Source organism: Marmota marmota, unplaced genomic scaffold, assembly GCF_001458135.2.
Source record: "Marmota marmota marmota unplaced genomic scaffold, marMar, whole genome shotgun sequence".
Classification (NCBI taxonomy): domain Eukaryota; kingdom Metazoa; phylum Chordata; class Mammalia; order Rodentia; family Sciuridae; genus Marmota; species Marmota marmota.
In genome coordinates, this window is record NW_026000082.1 from 31,788,707 (window position 1) to 31,805,944 (window position 17,238).

At 39.8% G+C, this 17,238-nt stretch overlaps 1 non-coding gene across 1 annotated transcript; it reads right to left on the reverse strand.

The window, feature by feature from the left end:
• Window positions 1-2,412: 2,412 nt before the first annotated feature.
• LOC125610462 lies at window positions 2,413-2,572 on the reverse strand. Its single transcript, XR_007340480.1, has one exon. It is a non-coding gene; the product is annotated as a U1 spliceosomal RNA (small nuclear RNA).
• Window positions 2,573-17,238: the final 14,666 nt, after the last annotated feature.

Here is a 17,238-nt window from a genome sequence, read left to right on the forward strand (position 1 = left end):
CCCAGGGGTACTTAACCACTGAGCCACACCCCCCAGACAGGATCTTGCTGAGTTGCTTAGGGCCTCACTAAATTGCTGAGGCTGGCTTTGAACTTATGAGCCTCCTGAGCTGCTTATAGGCATGTGCCACAGAGCCCTGCTGGAACAGTCTTTATTTTATTTTATTTTTTTTAATTTTTAGTTGTAGATGAACACAATGCCTTTATTTTATTTATTATTATTATTTTTGTATGTGGTGTTGAGGATTGAACCCATGTCTCACATGGGCTAGGCGGGTGCTCTACCATGGAGCCACAATCCCAGGCCCGAGTTCTTTATCTTGATTGCGGTGATGGTTACATATATCCATACGTGAGATGGAACTGCATAAATGTATACACACATACACCCACGAATGAAAGCGGCAAAATTGAGTAAGCTCCTTTTGGAATTGTACTATAGTTATGCAAGATGTTATCGTTGGAGAAAAATGGGTGAAGGGTACATGGGATTTTCTGGTACATTTTTCTGCAACTTCGTATAAATCTGTAATTGTGTAACTATTTCATAGTTAAAAACTTAAAAAAAAAATTGAAGCAGTAGGACTGGGGGTGTTAGCTTCGTGGTACAGCACGTGCTTAGCTTATCAACCCCCTGCATGCTCTCTCTCTCTCTCTCTTTCATACAATTGAAACAGTAATTAAATTTTCAACGATGAAGACACCAGATTCTGATGGTATGACAGACAAATACTACCATCTTTCAAGAAACATTCTAATTTCATACAATCTTTCAAAACAAAGACAAAGAGGGAATATCTTTCCCTGTCTAATTCTGTATACCAATATAGCCTTTATATCAACTCCAATTAGAGAAACAAGAGGGACAGGAATAAAAGACCCATTTCATTTGTGATGTAAGTACAAATATTCTAAATGAAATACGAGTGACCAATATCCAATAATGAATAAAAGAGACAATATGGCATGTCCATATCCAGGTTGGGGTTATCCCAGAAATAACACGCCTACATGTTAGGCTTTTTGTGAATGTCATTCACTCTTATAACTGATAAAGGAGTAAAAAATTATAAAGTCACTTCAACAAATGCAGTAAATCATTTTATGATATTTACCATAAATTACAAATACAAGGTAACCCAAAGGGGAGGGAGGACCTCCAACAAATGTTAAACTCAATATGGAAACTTTAGTGGGACTTGGTGGTACCTGGAATCCCAGCAGCTTGGGAGGCTGAGGCACGAGGATCACAAGTTCAAAGCCAGCCTCAGAAATTTAGCGAGGCCCTAAGCAATTTAGCAAGACCCTGTCTCAAAATAAAATATGAAAAGCATTGGGGATGTGGCTCAGTGATTAAGCACCCCCTGGTTCAATCCCTGGTACCACAAAAAAAAAAAAAAAAACAAAAAAACAACAGCTCATTAAAGAATCTACAGACAAGTTATTAGTAATTAAAAGAGTGTAACAGAGCCAGGTGCAATGACATTCAATGATACCGGGAGACTGAAGCAGGAGAATCACAAGTTCGAAGCTAACCTGGGCTATTTAACAAGACCCTGTCTCAAAATAAAAAACAAACAGCTGGGCGTGGTGGTGCTCGCCTATAATGGCAGCAGCTCCGGAGGCTGAGAGATGGGGATCCCAAGTCCAAAGCCAGCCTCAGCAATGGTGAGGCGATAAAAAACTCAGTGAGACCTTGTCTCTAAATAAAATACAAAATAGGGCTGGGGATGTGGCTCAGTGATAAGAGTGCCCCTGAGTTCAATCCCCAGTATCCCCTCTCCCCCACACCAAAAAAACGTTGTGTGTTGGCCTTTTACTCTTGGTATACTCAATATCCCATATGTTCATAATTCAGGTTCAACAATTATCAATTTGTGGACAATCTCATTTCATTTGGACCCTCTTCTACTTCCCCTTTTTAGATTATTTCAGAGCAGATCCCAGACATTACATCATTTTATCCTAAAGAGGGAACTTGCTTTCAATGTTTTGACAATAAGCTGCAAGAGGAATCTTTTTGCTCTCCAGTTAAGTTAGTCACACATTCCAATAAAATAAAATGGAAATTAGATTGTATATCTTAAATGTTATTATTATTTTTATTTTTTGTACCAAGGATTGAATGCAGAGGCAGTTAACCACATCTGCAGTCCTTTCATATATTTTATTTAGAGACAAGGCCTCACTAAATTGCTGAGGCTGGCTTTGAACTCATGATCCTCCTGCCTCAGCTTCCCAAGCCACTGGGATTACAGGCGTGTGCCACCACGCCTGGCTTTAAATGTTATTTTCAATCTGTTTAATTTTAAACAAGTTTAAACAAGCAAGTAAAATTTAAAAATAAACGAAAAACAAATGGAGTTTGTTACTCATTCTTTTTCTTTTCTTCCTTCTCTTCCTCCTTCTTAGAGAGGGGAGAGTGCTACTGTAGTCCCCCACTACCACAAATTATGCAAGTTTCCTACATTTGGAGAAATCACAGGGGTCAGCACATCTGCAGTGCTGTGGATAAGCCACACTCGGGGAAAATCACTTTTGTGATCATTGTGTGTCCTCTGCCAGGTAAATAGTTTAACTCCTTTTTTTTTTTTTTACCTCAGCAACTTGCCATTGCTGAGGCTGGGTTTTTTTTTTTTTTTTTAGTTGTAGATGGACACAATATCTTTATTTTTATGTGACACTGTGGATTGAACCCAGGGCCTCACACATGTGAGTCAAGCGCTCTACCACTGAGCTACAAACCCAGCCCCCAGAGGCTAGCTTTGAACTTACTCTCCTCCTGCCTTAGCCTCCCAAGCTGTTGGGATTACAGGCATCAACTGTGGAATCTTTATCTCAGACATCACCTTCTAAATTTTGACTTTGATTTCTGCTAAATGCTTATCATCATTATGGAAAATTTTAGTCTATGATTTTATTTCTTTGAGTACTGGGATCAAACCCAGCGCCTCTACCACTTAGCTACCCATCCATTCCACTCCCATTTTTTTCCCCTTATCATCTAGAACAGACTATGAAAATGTAAACATTAGCAAATAAATCTTTAAAACATCTATCTTTGTTTTTCTCCCAATGCTAAGAGTCAAACCTGGGGCCTTGAATCCAGGACCTTGTATGTGCTAGGAAGTGCTCTACACAGAATCATTCCTCTTCTTAAGAGTTTTTATTGTTGTATTAAATATTTACCATTTACTGTACTTTGATTCTGTTTTTCTTTACACTTTTCCTGTTGAAGTTTCCTGGCTTGAAAGTTATAAGTGTGCCCCAGTGGCTCAGGAGGCAGGGGCAGGAGGATCATGAGTTCAAAGCCATTCTCAGCAACTAACTGAGGCCCTAAGCAACTCAGGGAGACCCTGTCTCTAAATAAAATATAAAAAAGGGCTGGGGATGTGGCTCAGTGGTTAAGCACCCCTGGGTTCAATCCCAGTTGCCAAAAAAAAAAAAAAGTTATGAATGCTAGTTTTATTTTATGATGTGTCTTAGCAAAAACCGATTCTCATATTTATTTAATTTCTATCCATTTTTGAGCCTTATCCATGTTTCTTCTAATAAGCAAGTACTTTTGCACTTTTCTCATGTACCACTGCCTCTCTCTCTCTCTCTGAGACTCTTTATGATCACATTGACCAGAATTTCAGTTCTGGAATTTTATTGATACTTTCTAGTTTCTCTTTTCCTTTGCAATCACCTTTTCTTCTTCTCTTCTCCCTCCTCCTTCCTTCCTTCTTTCTTTCCTTTTTTTTGCTTCCACCAGGGCCATTATGCTGTCCTGACATGACCCCATGTCCCTTGAGAATGGTGAAAGGACAGCCACCATCTCTTTACTCCTCACCCACATACTGGCCTTAATTTTCCTGAGGTTTCTTGTTTAGAATTCACAGCATTGCTCAAATCTGTGGCTTTACCTTATTTCATTTTATTTTTGATGTAGATGGAGACAATCCCTTCCTTCCTTCCTTCCTTCCTTCCTTCCTTCCTTCCTTCCTTCCTTCCTTCCTTCCTCTCTCTTTTTTGCTGAGGATCAAAGCTAGCGCCTCACACATGCTAGGTAAGTGCTCTCTACCACTGAGCCACAACCCTAGCTCTTATTTTTAATTTTGTCTGTTTCTTTTTGCCAGGTCTTGCTATGCTGCCCAAATGAGTCTTTTTTTTTAAAAAAGATATATTTTATTTTTTTTTTATATTTCTTTTTTAGGTGTAGATGGACACAACACAATGCCTTTATTTTTTATGTGGTGCTGAGGATGGAACGCCAGTCCCACCCATGCTAGGCGAGCGCTCTACCGCTGAGCCACAATCCCGGCCCCTAAAAGATATATTTTAGTTGTAGATGGACACAATACCTTTATTTTATTTAAATGTGGTTCTGAGGATCGAACCCAGTGCCTCACACACACTAGGTAAGTGCCACTGAGCCACAATCCCATGACCGAATTAGTCTTAAATTCGTGGACTCAAATGATTGTCCTGATTCAGCCTTCTGTGTACCTAGATGTACATGTGTGTTCCACTGCACCTGGCAGTGGCTTTATTTATTTATTTTTTAAATTCTTCATTAGTTTCGGAAAATCAGCCCTTTCCTGTGAAATATATCACAGGATATAATTTCCCTCATTTCCTCATTCATTCTTTCCTCTCCTGGTTTCCCTGTATGTTAAACTGATTCATTTTATCCTCTTTTAGACCCTTGTATCTTTCATTTTGGATGTATTTTGTGATTGATCTCTAAGTTTACTAATTCTCTATCAGTGTTTAACCTGGCTGTTGACCTCAATCTATTGGATTATAATGTTTTTCAGTTATAAAGTTATTATTTGGTTGTTTTTGTGTATTTCCCACTTTTTCTGGCCAAAATTATGAATCATCTACTTATTTATTTACATGATGAACAATCCAACGACTTCAATATTTTGTTCCTTTTCAATGACTTATTGTTTCTGTTGTTAGATCTAGTTTATATTATCTTCTAGTACATATAATTATTTCTGCTTGTGGACCAAATACCATATTTGCATATTTGTTCATCGAAATACTTAGAGGCCTAGGATGATGATGTTTTATCCAGTGAGAATGGTTTTCTGCCAGCTTCCTGGAGGCGTTGGTACTCAGGGATCACCTTAATGCAATTCTCCGTTTGAGATGGGTTGAAGCCAAGTTGCAATCCCTACATGCAGGGAAATCCTGTAAGGGCTTGCCTATGCTCTTCTCCTTTACTTTTAGGGTGCAGTCCTTTGGGATTCCAATCCAAGACAAGAGTTCTCATGAGGAACACTCTTGCCTAGCAGGTTCTGAACACCAGTCTGTATTGTTAATATTTCCCCTTGTCCTCTTAACTCTCTCTCAAGAAATGCCTTAGCTGGAAAAGTAGTTCTCAATGTGGGCTGGCATCTATCTCTCAGTTATTCTCTTACCCAGGCCTTGGCTCTGTCATTCTTCACTAGCTTGTTAGCTTTCCAACCATATCAAGCAGGGATTTTTATGTTTTTCCAGTTTTACTAGTTTTCCCTCAGTGGGAGGCTTGATCAGAATTACCTAATTACCAATACCAGAAACCCCAACCCCTCCTTCTGCCTACTTTCAGATGGGAAAAGCACTCTAATAACCATGATCTGCTAAGAAAGAGAACTGACAATGGAAATGTCAACAGTGTAACACTTACCCAAGCCCCAAAACAGGATGGGAAGTGCCACCCGAGGGAGATTCTACAAAGAAGAAAGAATATTAGTGTAATACAGTTGAAAACCAATAGTGTTAACTAAATATCCTTCCAGAAAATTAGGGGATCCAATCTTTGCTGACAATGCTTTATACTAAGTTTATGAATGCTACACTATAGCAACTTTTTCTAGTCAGTAACATTTGGTTGTAAGTCACAATGAGAGTCAGGCTGGGGATATCCTTCCCTGATAGAATGTTTGCCTTGCATGTACAGGACCCTGGGTTCAATCCTCAGCACTGGGGAAGGCAATAAGTAAGTGAACAAATAAATAAACCCCTGGAATTTGTCCTTAGTTGTCAGAATGGCCAGGATGAGGTTGGCTGACTTAGCAGTAAACTTCTGACCACTACCATATGAAGGAGGAGGAAGAGGTGATATTTGAAATTCTTGAACCCAGGCTGTGTCAAATGACCTTCACTAAAAATTTCCGATTTGAGACTTTTATAGGGCTTTCTTTGATAAGGTTACAATGGCCTGGATTAGGTTCCTTTTGAATAGATTTAAATTACCATTCTCAAATCCACTCTAATCCTTTCCCAAGGTCATCTTGATTAGATTTTTAGGTTTTAGAAATTCCCAAAGATTGATGATATTATCTGTGACATATGGGTTTAGCCAAATGAATTGAAAGTATCCCCAAGTTTTAGGCATGATTTCCACATTGTCTTGCCCATGTAACTCTCAGTGAATAGCCTTAGACATGTTTGGATAAATGTTAATCCAGTTCTTAACTTCTCTAATCTTGGTTTTCTCGTTTTTAAATAGGAATAAAAAATTTCATTCATGTCATAGGTATTTTGGGAATTTTAAATGAAATAATGAACATCCTCTTTTTTATTGGATAATAGGATAGTCTCATGAATTTGCTGGTTACCTTGTTCTGATAGGTTATTTGGGGCTGGGTGGGGGCTTCAGGCCCTTTAAAAGGAAGTTCTTAAGGGAGATCAGGGATGGGTGACACCCATTCTGCTGGGATTGCATCATTTGATTGACTAGAGGCCTAAAGGCTGGTATCACATGAGTATGGCTGACTGACGTTAGAATCTGTCTGATTGTGGAAGCTAAAGTTAAAACTAAGGAATTAGTCATGGATCTCAGGATGGAATCAAGGAGCACAGAGAGTGGTAAAATTCTGAAAACTGAAACTTTCTTATAAATGCTGTTTATTCCTTTTGTATGTTTTGCTGTTATGGCTATCCGGCACTTTGTGGTGTCCTGGCCTCATGGCCTCAATATGTTATCTACTTTATCTCATTTAGTACTGTTATATTAACTCCAAATTGCACGGAGTGGGGGTGGGGGCGGAAAGAAGGCTCAGGGAAGCAAAGTAATTTTTGGTCTGGCTCCAGACATGGATCTCAGAATATAAAATATACGTATAGGATTTTTGAATTTGAGTATTGACACTGTAAATAGCTGTTGAGTTCGTGTATTTGCCGTAACAGGGATTGAATCCAGGGGCCCTCTACCATTGAGCAACATCCCCAGCATTTTTGGTTCCTAATTTACAATCCTCCTGCTTCAGCCTCCTGAGTTGCTGGGGTTAGAGGCAGGTACCACCAGGCCTGTCGGAATTCATACATTTAAGAAATTTCTTTTTTTGGGGGGTACAGGGATTGAACTCAGGGGCACTTGACCACTGAGCCACACCCCCAACCCTTTAATTTAGAGACAGGGTCTCACTGAGTTGTTTAGCACCTTGCTTTTGCTGAAACTGACTTTGAACTCGAGATCCTCCTGCCTCAGCCTCCCAAGCTGCTGGGATTAGCAGCCTGCACAACTGCGCCTAGTTTAAGAAACATTTAATGAGCAATAATTGTATGCCTTGCACTAAGTTGGCTACCAGGGATTCAGAAGTGAATATAAAACCAAAACTACAACCTAACTGCTACACTTGGATAGTAATTTGGTACCAGACCCTTTATATAATATATATATTAGTTTTTTTAACCATCATAACTACCCTGTTGAAAGAGTAGTGACACCCTCATTTTATAGATGCTACTCAGAATTACCCAAAGTCATAAAGCCAGGAAGTAGCAGAGCTCAGGGTCTTTTTTTCAATTAGTTTTTTTTTTTTAACTAGGGATTGAAACTCAGGGGCACTTAACCACTGAGCCACATCCCCGCCCTATTTTGTACTTTATTTAGAGACAGAGTCTCACTGAGTTGTTTAGTGTCTTTCACTAAATAGCTGAGGCTGGCTTTGAACTCATGATCCTCCTGCCTCAGCATCCTGAGCTGCTGGGATTACCAGGGTGAGCCCTGCTAACCTCTAAATCTTATTGAGAAATCAAAATCTTAAAAAGAAGGAGAAGGAGCCAAGCGGAGTGGTGCTTTGTGGAAAGCCGGTGGTAGCAGTTGAGGCTCTGAGGGTTTTTCCTGAGAGGCTGTTTTGTTTGGCGTGTGTGGTTCTAAAAATAAAGTTAGTTTCTTTTGACCAGTGGCTCCTGATTGTGCCCAGCCAGACTGCGGCATTTGGTGGCTCGCACGGGGAGCGACTGAGGGTAAGTGAACTGCTCGCCCCTGAGGGCAGGGCAAGAGGATGGGTAGCCATTTTAAGATTCTTCTTTTGTTATTTTGTTTCACTTTTGTTTTAAGTTGCCTGTCCCTGGAGATGTGTAAGATGGAAGAAAAACCGCTCACATCTGAGGAACAGATAGGGAGAAAGGACGGATGGACATTTCAGGAGGCTATTATAATGATTTTGTGTTGTTCCAATTTTGTTTCACTCTGTTTCAGTTTTGTTAGGCGTTATCTTGTTGGGTTGTATTATAGTAGAAATACGGGATCAGAAATTAGTAAAAAACAAACTGAAAGAGTGTTAAGTAAATTGTTAGAGGAAGGAGGCATCTCAGTAAAATCAAGAACAATCAGGGCATACGTTGATACAATACAAAAATGTAGCCCATGGCTTTTTAAGGAGGAGTTGTTAAATATATCACAATGGAACCATCATGGTGAAGATTTAAAAAGAATAGAAAAGAAAAGCCCAGGGACTCTGCCAGTTGGCACATTGCCATTGTGGACGTTCATATCTTGTTTGCTTAGTCCAAAGCCTTCAGTTCAGACAATGGTAGAGGAAGAAGAAGACATAATGATTCAAGTAAAAGAGAAGGTCTCTCAAGTTAGTCAGACAGAGGAAAAGATTCAAGTAAAAGAGAAGGCCTCTCAAGCTAGTCAGACAGAGAAAGAAAGTGTAAAACAGAAAAAGCCATCAGGGGGAAAGTTACAACAGGAGACTGCTACTAACACCTTTCTATCACCAGAGGGTGTAAGTGTCCAACCAACAGCACCACCTCTACAGGAGACTGCTACTAACACCTTTCTATCACCAGAGGACGTAAGTGTCCAACTAACAAGGCCACCTCCATATGCTGGGAGGTCCCCAACCCCCGCAGTTGATAGTTGGGATCCTGAGACAAGATCTCAAATATTAACATGCCCTGTATTTGAGGCAGGAGGGCAGCGATTTTACCAAGTTTTAAATTTCAAAACAGTGAAGCAGCTAAAAGAGGCTGTAACAACCTATGGTCCTCAAGCACCCTTCACTGTAAGCATGGTCGAATCCATTAACAACTTGAACATGACGCCAGCAGATTGGGCTAATATGTGTAAAGCTGTGCTAAATGGAGGACAATACCTGTTATGGAAGGTTGCCAATGAGGAATTTTGCAAGGAGACGGCTAGGCGAAATGCAGCAGCTGGTTATCCTCAGAGAAATCTAGATATGTTGTTAGGAAAGGGACCTTATGAGGATCAGCAGCAACAAATTGCATATGATCCTGGTGTATATGCACAAATTGCTGTAGATGCAATTAAGGCATGGAAGACTTTACAAGGACATGGAGGTTTACAAGGTCAATTATCTAAGGTAATACAAGGAGCTAATGAACCTTATGCTGAATTTGTAGATAGGCTTATTCAAACAGCTACCAGAGTTTTTGGGAATACAGAACAAGCAATGCCATTACTAAAACACCTGGCTTATGAGCAAGCGAATCGTTGGTGCAGAGATATCATTAGACCATGGAAACATGAAGATTTAAACACATATATTAAATTATGTAGAGACATTAATGAACAAGAGCAAGTCGTGGCAGCTGCAGTAAAACAGGCTTTAGATGCCAGAGACATTAATGAACAAGGGCAAATTGTGGCAGCTGCAGTAAAACAGGCTTTAGATGCCAGGCCAAGAACATGCTACAATTGTGAACAAACAGGACATTTTAAAAGGAATTGCCCCATTGGAGGAGGGTTTAACAAAACTAGGTATCAAAGGAGTAGAATACCAGGTATTTGCCCACGATGCCGTAGAGGGAGACATTGGGCTAATGAATGCCGTTCTCAAACCACCATAGAGGGTACTCCATTATCAAAAAACGAACAAGGACCAGGTGTTTATCCACGATATCGTGGAGAAAGGCATCGGGCTCCATTGCCAAAAAATGGACAGGGGGGCCCAATGCTCCGGGGCCCAAAACCACAAATATACGGAGCACTGGAGGAACCCAGCAACCCCATCAGGGTAGTGCCCAGGACACATTGTCCATCAGATCCCTCATCAGACAAACCAGAGGGAGCGCAGGGTTGGACATCTGCGCCTCCGCCAGAGCAGTACTAACTCCAGAGATGGGAGTTCAAATCATTCCCACAGGGGTGAAAGGACCTCTTCCCAAAGGAACAGTAGGCTTATTATTGGGACGCAGCTCTTCTACTCTAAAAGGACTTATGATAAGTCCTGGGGTAATTGATCCCGATTATGAAGGTGAAATAAAAATTATAGCCAGTTCTCCAAAGGGTATATCAGTAATTTCACCAGGAGATAGAATAGCACAGTTACTAATAATACCCAGCCTACATGATAAATTTTCCAGTCGTACTGTAGAAAGAGGTTCCAAGGGATTAGGCTCCACAGGTGTAGATTGGGCTATGCTTTCTTTAAATTTAGATTCTCGCCCCATGCTAAAACTAAATATTCAAGGACATGAATTTAATGGGCTACTGGATACAGGTGCAGACCTTAGCATCATCTCTCGTCAAGAATGGCCAAAACATTGGCCATTACAACAAGCCACTCAAACGCTTCGAGGCCTAGGAGTGGCGACTAATCCCCATAGAAGTGCAATGGTATTAGATTGGAAGGATCCTGAAGGATGTGAAGGAACTATACAGCCATATGTATTGGATCATCTTCCCGTAAATTTATGGGGACGAGATGTCCTAGATCAATTAGGTTTGACATTAACAAATAACATCAACCAAAATGCACCCACTATTATGACTAGACAAGGTTTTAGGAAAGGAAAAAGATTAGAAAAACAAGAACAAGGTATAGCAGCACCAATACAAATAGATCAAGGAACAGACAGACATGGGTTGGATTTTCAGAAAGGGCCACTGAGACAATAAAAATTACTTGGAAATCAGAAAGACCAGTATGGGTTCCTCAGTGGCCCCTGACTAAAGAAAAGATACAAGCAGCCCATGACCTGGTCAAACAACAATTAGCAGAAGGACATATACAACCTTCTGTATCTCCCCATAATACTCCCATTTTTGTCATCAAAAAGAAATCTGGTAAATGGAGATTATTGCAAGATTTAAGAGCCATTAATAATGAGATGGTTATTATGGGACCTGCTCAATCAGGGATTCCTCAATTGTCTGCTTTGCCAAAAACCTGGTATGTTTTAGTTATAGATATTAAAGATTGTTTTTTTTCAATTCCAATTCATCCTGAGGATAGTCCACGTTTTGCATTTACTATCCCTGCACTGAATCATGAAGGTCCTGATCAGAGATATGAATGGAAAGTACTCCCTCAAGGGATGGCTAACAGCCCAACTATGTGTCAAATTTATGTTAACAAAGTAATCCAGCCACTTAGAAATCAAAATCCTGAACTACAAATATTTCACTATATGGATGATGTATTATTAGCACACAAAGATAAAAACACATTGCTAGAATGTTATGCCACACTTACAAACTTATTAAAAAATTATAATCTAGAGATAGCAATAGATAAAGTACAATTAAATTTTCCAATTAATTATTTAGGAGTTCTATTATCCTCAACCATGGTCCGTCCACCAAAAATTCAAATACGAGTAGATCAACTCAAATCACTTAATGACTTTCAAAAGTTATTAGGAGACATAAATTGGATAAGGCCTTATTTAGGTATACCAACAGGAGAGTTGGGACCTTTATTTGATATCCTAAAAGGTCCATCAGATCCAAATTCACCCCGAATGTTAACGCCTGAAGCAAGAAAGGCATTAAAAATCATTGAAACATATATGGAAAATATGCATTTGGATAGAATTGATATAAGTTTGCCTTTATTATTTATTGTACTACCAACAAAAAATATTCCTACAGGAGTATTTTGGCAAGAAGGTCCATTATTATGGATACATTTATCTTATTCTCCTAACACTATTCTTACTAGGTATCCTGAGGCTGTAGGACAATTAATACTCAAAGGAATAAAAGCAGCAAAGGGAGTGTTTGGAATTTCTCCCAATAAAATTATTACTCCATATACTATGAATCAAATTGATGAGTTAGCTAATGAGTTAAATACTTGGGCAATAATCATGTGCAAATCTAATGTTTCATTTGATAACCACTTACCATCTAATCCTTTATTGTCTTTTTGGTCATTGCATCCTGTAATTTTTCCAAAAATGACAAGAAAAACACCTATCATGAATGCTCCAAATATATTCACTGATGGGTCAAATAATGGTACAGCAGCAGTAGTTACCCCTGATCAAACTTTTACATTTTTAGTACCCAAACAATCAGCTCAAAAGGTAGAGCTTAATGCAGTTTTACAAGCTTTTGTGATGTTTAAAGATTCTGTATTTAATTTATTTTCTGATAGTCAGTATGTAGTTAATGCTATAGTATCTCTTGAAGATGCTGGTAGGATTTCCCCTTCTTCTACTGTTTTCTCTTTGCTTTCCACTATACAAAGTCTAATCTGGGACAGAAAAGATCCATTCTTTATAGGACATATCAGGGCACATACAGGATTGCCTGGAGCCCTTAGTTTGGGCAATGATTTAGCAGATAAAACTACACATGACATACATATTTTCTCTACACTAGAAGAAGCTATAAATTTTCATAAAAAGTTCCATGTCAATGCTAATACTTTACAAAAGCGTTTTAAAATAACTAAGGAACAAGCTAGACAAATAATAAAACAATGTCAAAATTGTGTGACCTTTTTACCACAAGTTAATCTTGGAGTCAATCCTAGAGGATTGATACCTAACCATATTTGGCAGATGGACGTCACACACTTGCCAGAATTTGGAAAATTAAAATATTTGCATGTTACAGTTGATACTTCTTCTGGATTTTTGATGGGCTCCCTTCATGCCGGAGAAAAAACTAAAGATGTTATAGCTCATTGCTTACAAAATTTTGCCACTGTGGGTGTTCCAAAACAGTTAAAAACAGATAATGCCCCTGGTTATACTTCTACCTCTTTTAAACAATTTTGCTCAACATTTGGCATTACTCATATAACAGGAATCCCATACAATCCACAGGGACAAGGCATAGTTGAAAGAGCTCATCAAACTATTAAAATGTACTTATTAAAGCAAAAAGAAGGAATTGGGAAGGGGTATATATTCCCCAAAGATAAACTTAAAATAACCCTTTTTACTCTAAACTTTTTAAATTTGGATTCATCAGGACTTAGTGCTGCGGAAAGGCATATGTGTCCAAAAAATGTACATAAGCCCAAGGTACTTTGGAAGGATATTCTAACAGGACAATGGAAAGGTCCTGACCCAGTAATTGTCTGGAGTCGGGGGTCTGTTTGTGTGTTTCCACAGGGAGAACAGCAGCCGATTTGGATTCCAGAGAGATTAACCAAGGTCCTGACCCAGTGATTGTCTGGAGTCGGGGGTCTGTTTATGTGTTTCCACAGGGAGAACAGCAGCCGATTTGGATTCCAGAAAGATTAACTAAAGCGATTTCTACAGACCAAAAAGAAGATGATTTGGCTCAAATCCATAACAACTGATATCCAAAACTCCAGTTTGGCTATTCTTACATCTGCAACAGAACCAGGATGCTTTTTTCAATATCTATTTTATTATTGCCCTTTGCCATATCATGAAGTTCTATTTTGTTTTTTGAGCTCATACAGACCTAGGTTAATGTTTTGCTGATCAGTTCTATTTTTTGACTATAGAGTTTTTAAACATTGCAATGGAGATTTCACCTGTAAAAAGTTATAAGGCCTTTACTATAATGTTATGTGTTGTATGTATTATATTATGTGTGCACACTTGTGTTTTGTGTTATATGTTTGAATGTATGTATGTCCATATATCATATATGATGAGCGCTCATGATAAAATGGATCCAAATATTTTTTTTTCACGTGATTTATATGGTTTAATTTAAATTGGGTAAACAACTGTTGAGGATTGTTTTAATATGTAAACAAAAAAGAAGGTTAACAGATCTGTTTGTTTACTTTCACCTTTCCTTTTCATTATATTTAATAATTCTCTTAAAGACAATGTAAATTGTTAAGAAAATTGTTTTCTTTTAGTGCCTTCTGTAATGTTACATAATTTTTTCTTTAGCCATTATTGCCAGAATTCCTATCTTCATCCCAGTGCTGGTGAAGTCAAAGATAAAACCAATCTACAGCTTCTACAATAGCCATCACTGAACTGCTTGCAGAACTTGCCTGGACACATTGTGAGCTCACCTGTATGCATTGTGAACTATCTGTTGGTGCAGCGACTTGTGGTAGTGTTGGGGTATTTTTGCTGATGATGTCATCGGTGGTACAATTTTTCCAAAAGGAGCCGTCAATTGGCTTGGTGTATCTTCCTCCCTTCTGCTTGTCATGATTGTCCAGCTAAAATTTGGGGGCCAACAGAGGTGAGGCAAAGAACCTCACCCCCCCGCTGGTACAAAGACCTCTCCACAGGTGTGGCTGTATATTGGACCGGTAGTCAATGACGGGTAAGATCCAATTGCAATGGTACCAACCTAACGGGTAAGGACCATATGTACTATTGGACAACCTAAGGCAGGCACGGTCCCTAAGCCACATGCTTGTTGTTTAAACAGAGAGGGGGAGATGTTGAGAGCCACAGCCAAAGGGGCCCCAGCAAACTTCCAGCTGCCAGCAAACTTCCAGCTGCCGGCTGATGATTGGCTCACAGCGGCCCCAGCAACATCTAGCTGATTGGCTCCTCTGCGGTGATGCTCATTGGGCTGTTTCCCTGCCCTTTCAGACCACGGAGCTGCTCATTGGGGGACTTTTTTGGCTCCGCCCACGTGACCCAGCCAATCGGCCTCAAGAGCAGGAGGATTGTGGGAGGTGGGGAGAAGCTTGTGTGGGAGAGAGAGGCTTGTGGAAAGCCGGTGGTGGCAGTTGAGGCTCTGAGGGTTTTTCCTGAGAGGCTGTTTTGTTTGGCGTGTGTGGTTCTAAAAATAAAGTTAGTTTCTTTTGACAAGTGGCTCCTGATTGTGCCCAGCCAGACTGCGGCATTTGGTGGCCCGTACGGGGAACGAACCCGCGACCTTGGCCAGACTGCGGCAGTGCTTGCTTGCAGTCCCAGTGAATATAAAACCAAAACTACAACCCAGTGGCTGGGGAGGCTGGGGCAGGAGAGTTCAAAACCAGCCTTAGCAACTTCTTGAGGCCTTCAGCAATTTAGTGAGACCCTGTATCAAAATAAAAATAAAAATAAAAAGGGCCAGGGATATGGCTCACTAGTTAAGCACCTCTGGCTTCAATCTCTAGTATACAACAAAAACAAACAAAGCAAAAATTTCCTCTTTCTTTTTTTTTTTTTTTAATATTTATTTTTTAGTTTTCAGCGGACACAACATCTTTGTTTGTAGTGCTGAGGATCGGACCCGGGCCGCACGCATGCCAGGCAAGCGCGCTACCGCTTGAGCCACATCCCCAGCCCTTCCTCTTTCTTTTTGGTAAATAAAACTAATATATGCTCAATTTAAACAACCTGAGTGCTGATTTTCTCACATACTTCCAGAAACACCATGTTATCAAATTAAAAAAAAATTATTTATTTTTTGCAGTAGTGGAAATTGAACTTTGGGTCTTTTGTATGCCAGGCAAGCTTTCTATCATGGAGCTACACCCCCAGCACAAGGCCTTGGGTTCAGTCCCCAGCACCACAAAAAAGAAAACAAAAAACAAAAAACAACTCATTTGAAGTGTATAGTTGAGTGTATATTTCCAGTTTTGCAACCACAGTGACAGTTTTTTTTTTTTGGCCAGTAGAGGAGATGGAATCCAGGGCCTGGCATATGCTACACAAGTGCTCTACCACTGAGCTACATCCCCAGTCTTTTTTATGTGTTATTTTGAGGTGAGCTCACTAAATTACCCAGGCTGGCCTCAAACTTGCTATCCTCTTGCTTCAGCTTTCTGAGCTTGAATTACAGTGTGAGTGCAATGGCTGTAAGCTTGGATTTTTTTTTTTTTAATTGATTAGAGAAGTTTTATATTTATCATCTTTATTTGCCTTCCATATATATTGCAAATGTTCTTAACCATTTTCTTGTTAGTTTTACTTTGTTGATGGCCTCTTTTCCTGTGTAGATGGTTACGTTTCTTTCCACCTTTTTATGATCTATTGGTTTTGATTCATAAATATATAAATATAGAACTCCTCCAATTATACAGCTCACTTTTTTCCCCCAGTATCTTCAGGTTTTTTTTTTTTTTTTTTTAAATAAGATTGTGGTTTGCCTAAGTATTCAATCCACTCTGAGTTTAGTTTGAAATAACATAACTATCTTATCAAATACTACTGACTTAAAAAGTCATTTTGATCAGATGGCCACATTTCCCTTCTTTCTCGAACCAGGACAGAATGACAGCAGCTGACATTGAGACTGAGTGCTTTTTAGTAGGGTTGGCTTCATGTTCTTGGTTTATTTATTTATTTTTTATTTTTAAAATATTTTTATTAGTTGTTGATGATTTTTTTAAAAATTTATTTGTATGTGGTGCTGAGAATCGAACCCAGGGCGTCACACATGCTAGGCAAGTGCTCCACCACTGAGCCACAACCCCAGCACCCCCATGTTCTTGGTTTAATGTTCTCTTGTCGCCATCTTAAAATTCATGATCATTTTTGAACCAGGAGCCTCGCGTTTTCATTTTGCCCTGGGATCTTGCAAATTGTGCTGTGTGGCCTTGCTTAGTCCCCGTACTGTGCTAAGTATTTTGCATATGCTATTCCCCTAATCCCTCAGTTAGGGAGGTGTTACTATTTACCTCTTTATTTCACAAATGGGGAAATGGAGGCAGGAAGGTTAAATAACGCCTCCGGCTAGCGATGTTAAGTTAGGTATTTGTCCTGCCCATGTCTAAGGCCAGAGCCCTGCGGGCGCCGCCAAGCTGGAATAACCTGCGGGCGGGCTCCCTGGGCAGAGAACCGCGCGCAGGACTTCGCTGGCCTCCCGCGCCGCCCGCCTGCCCAGCTCCGG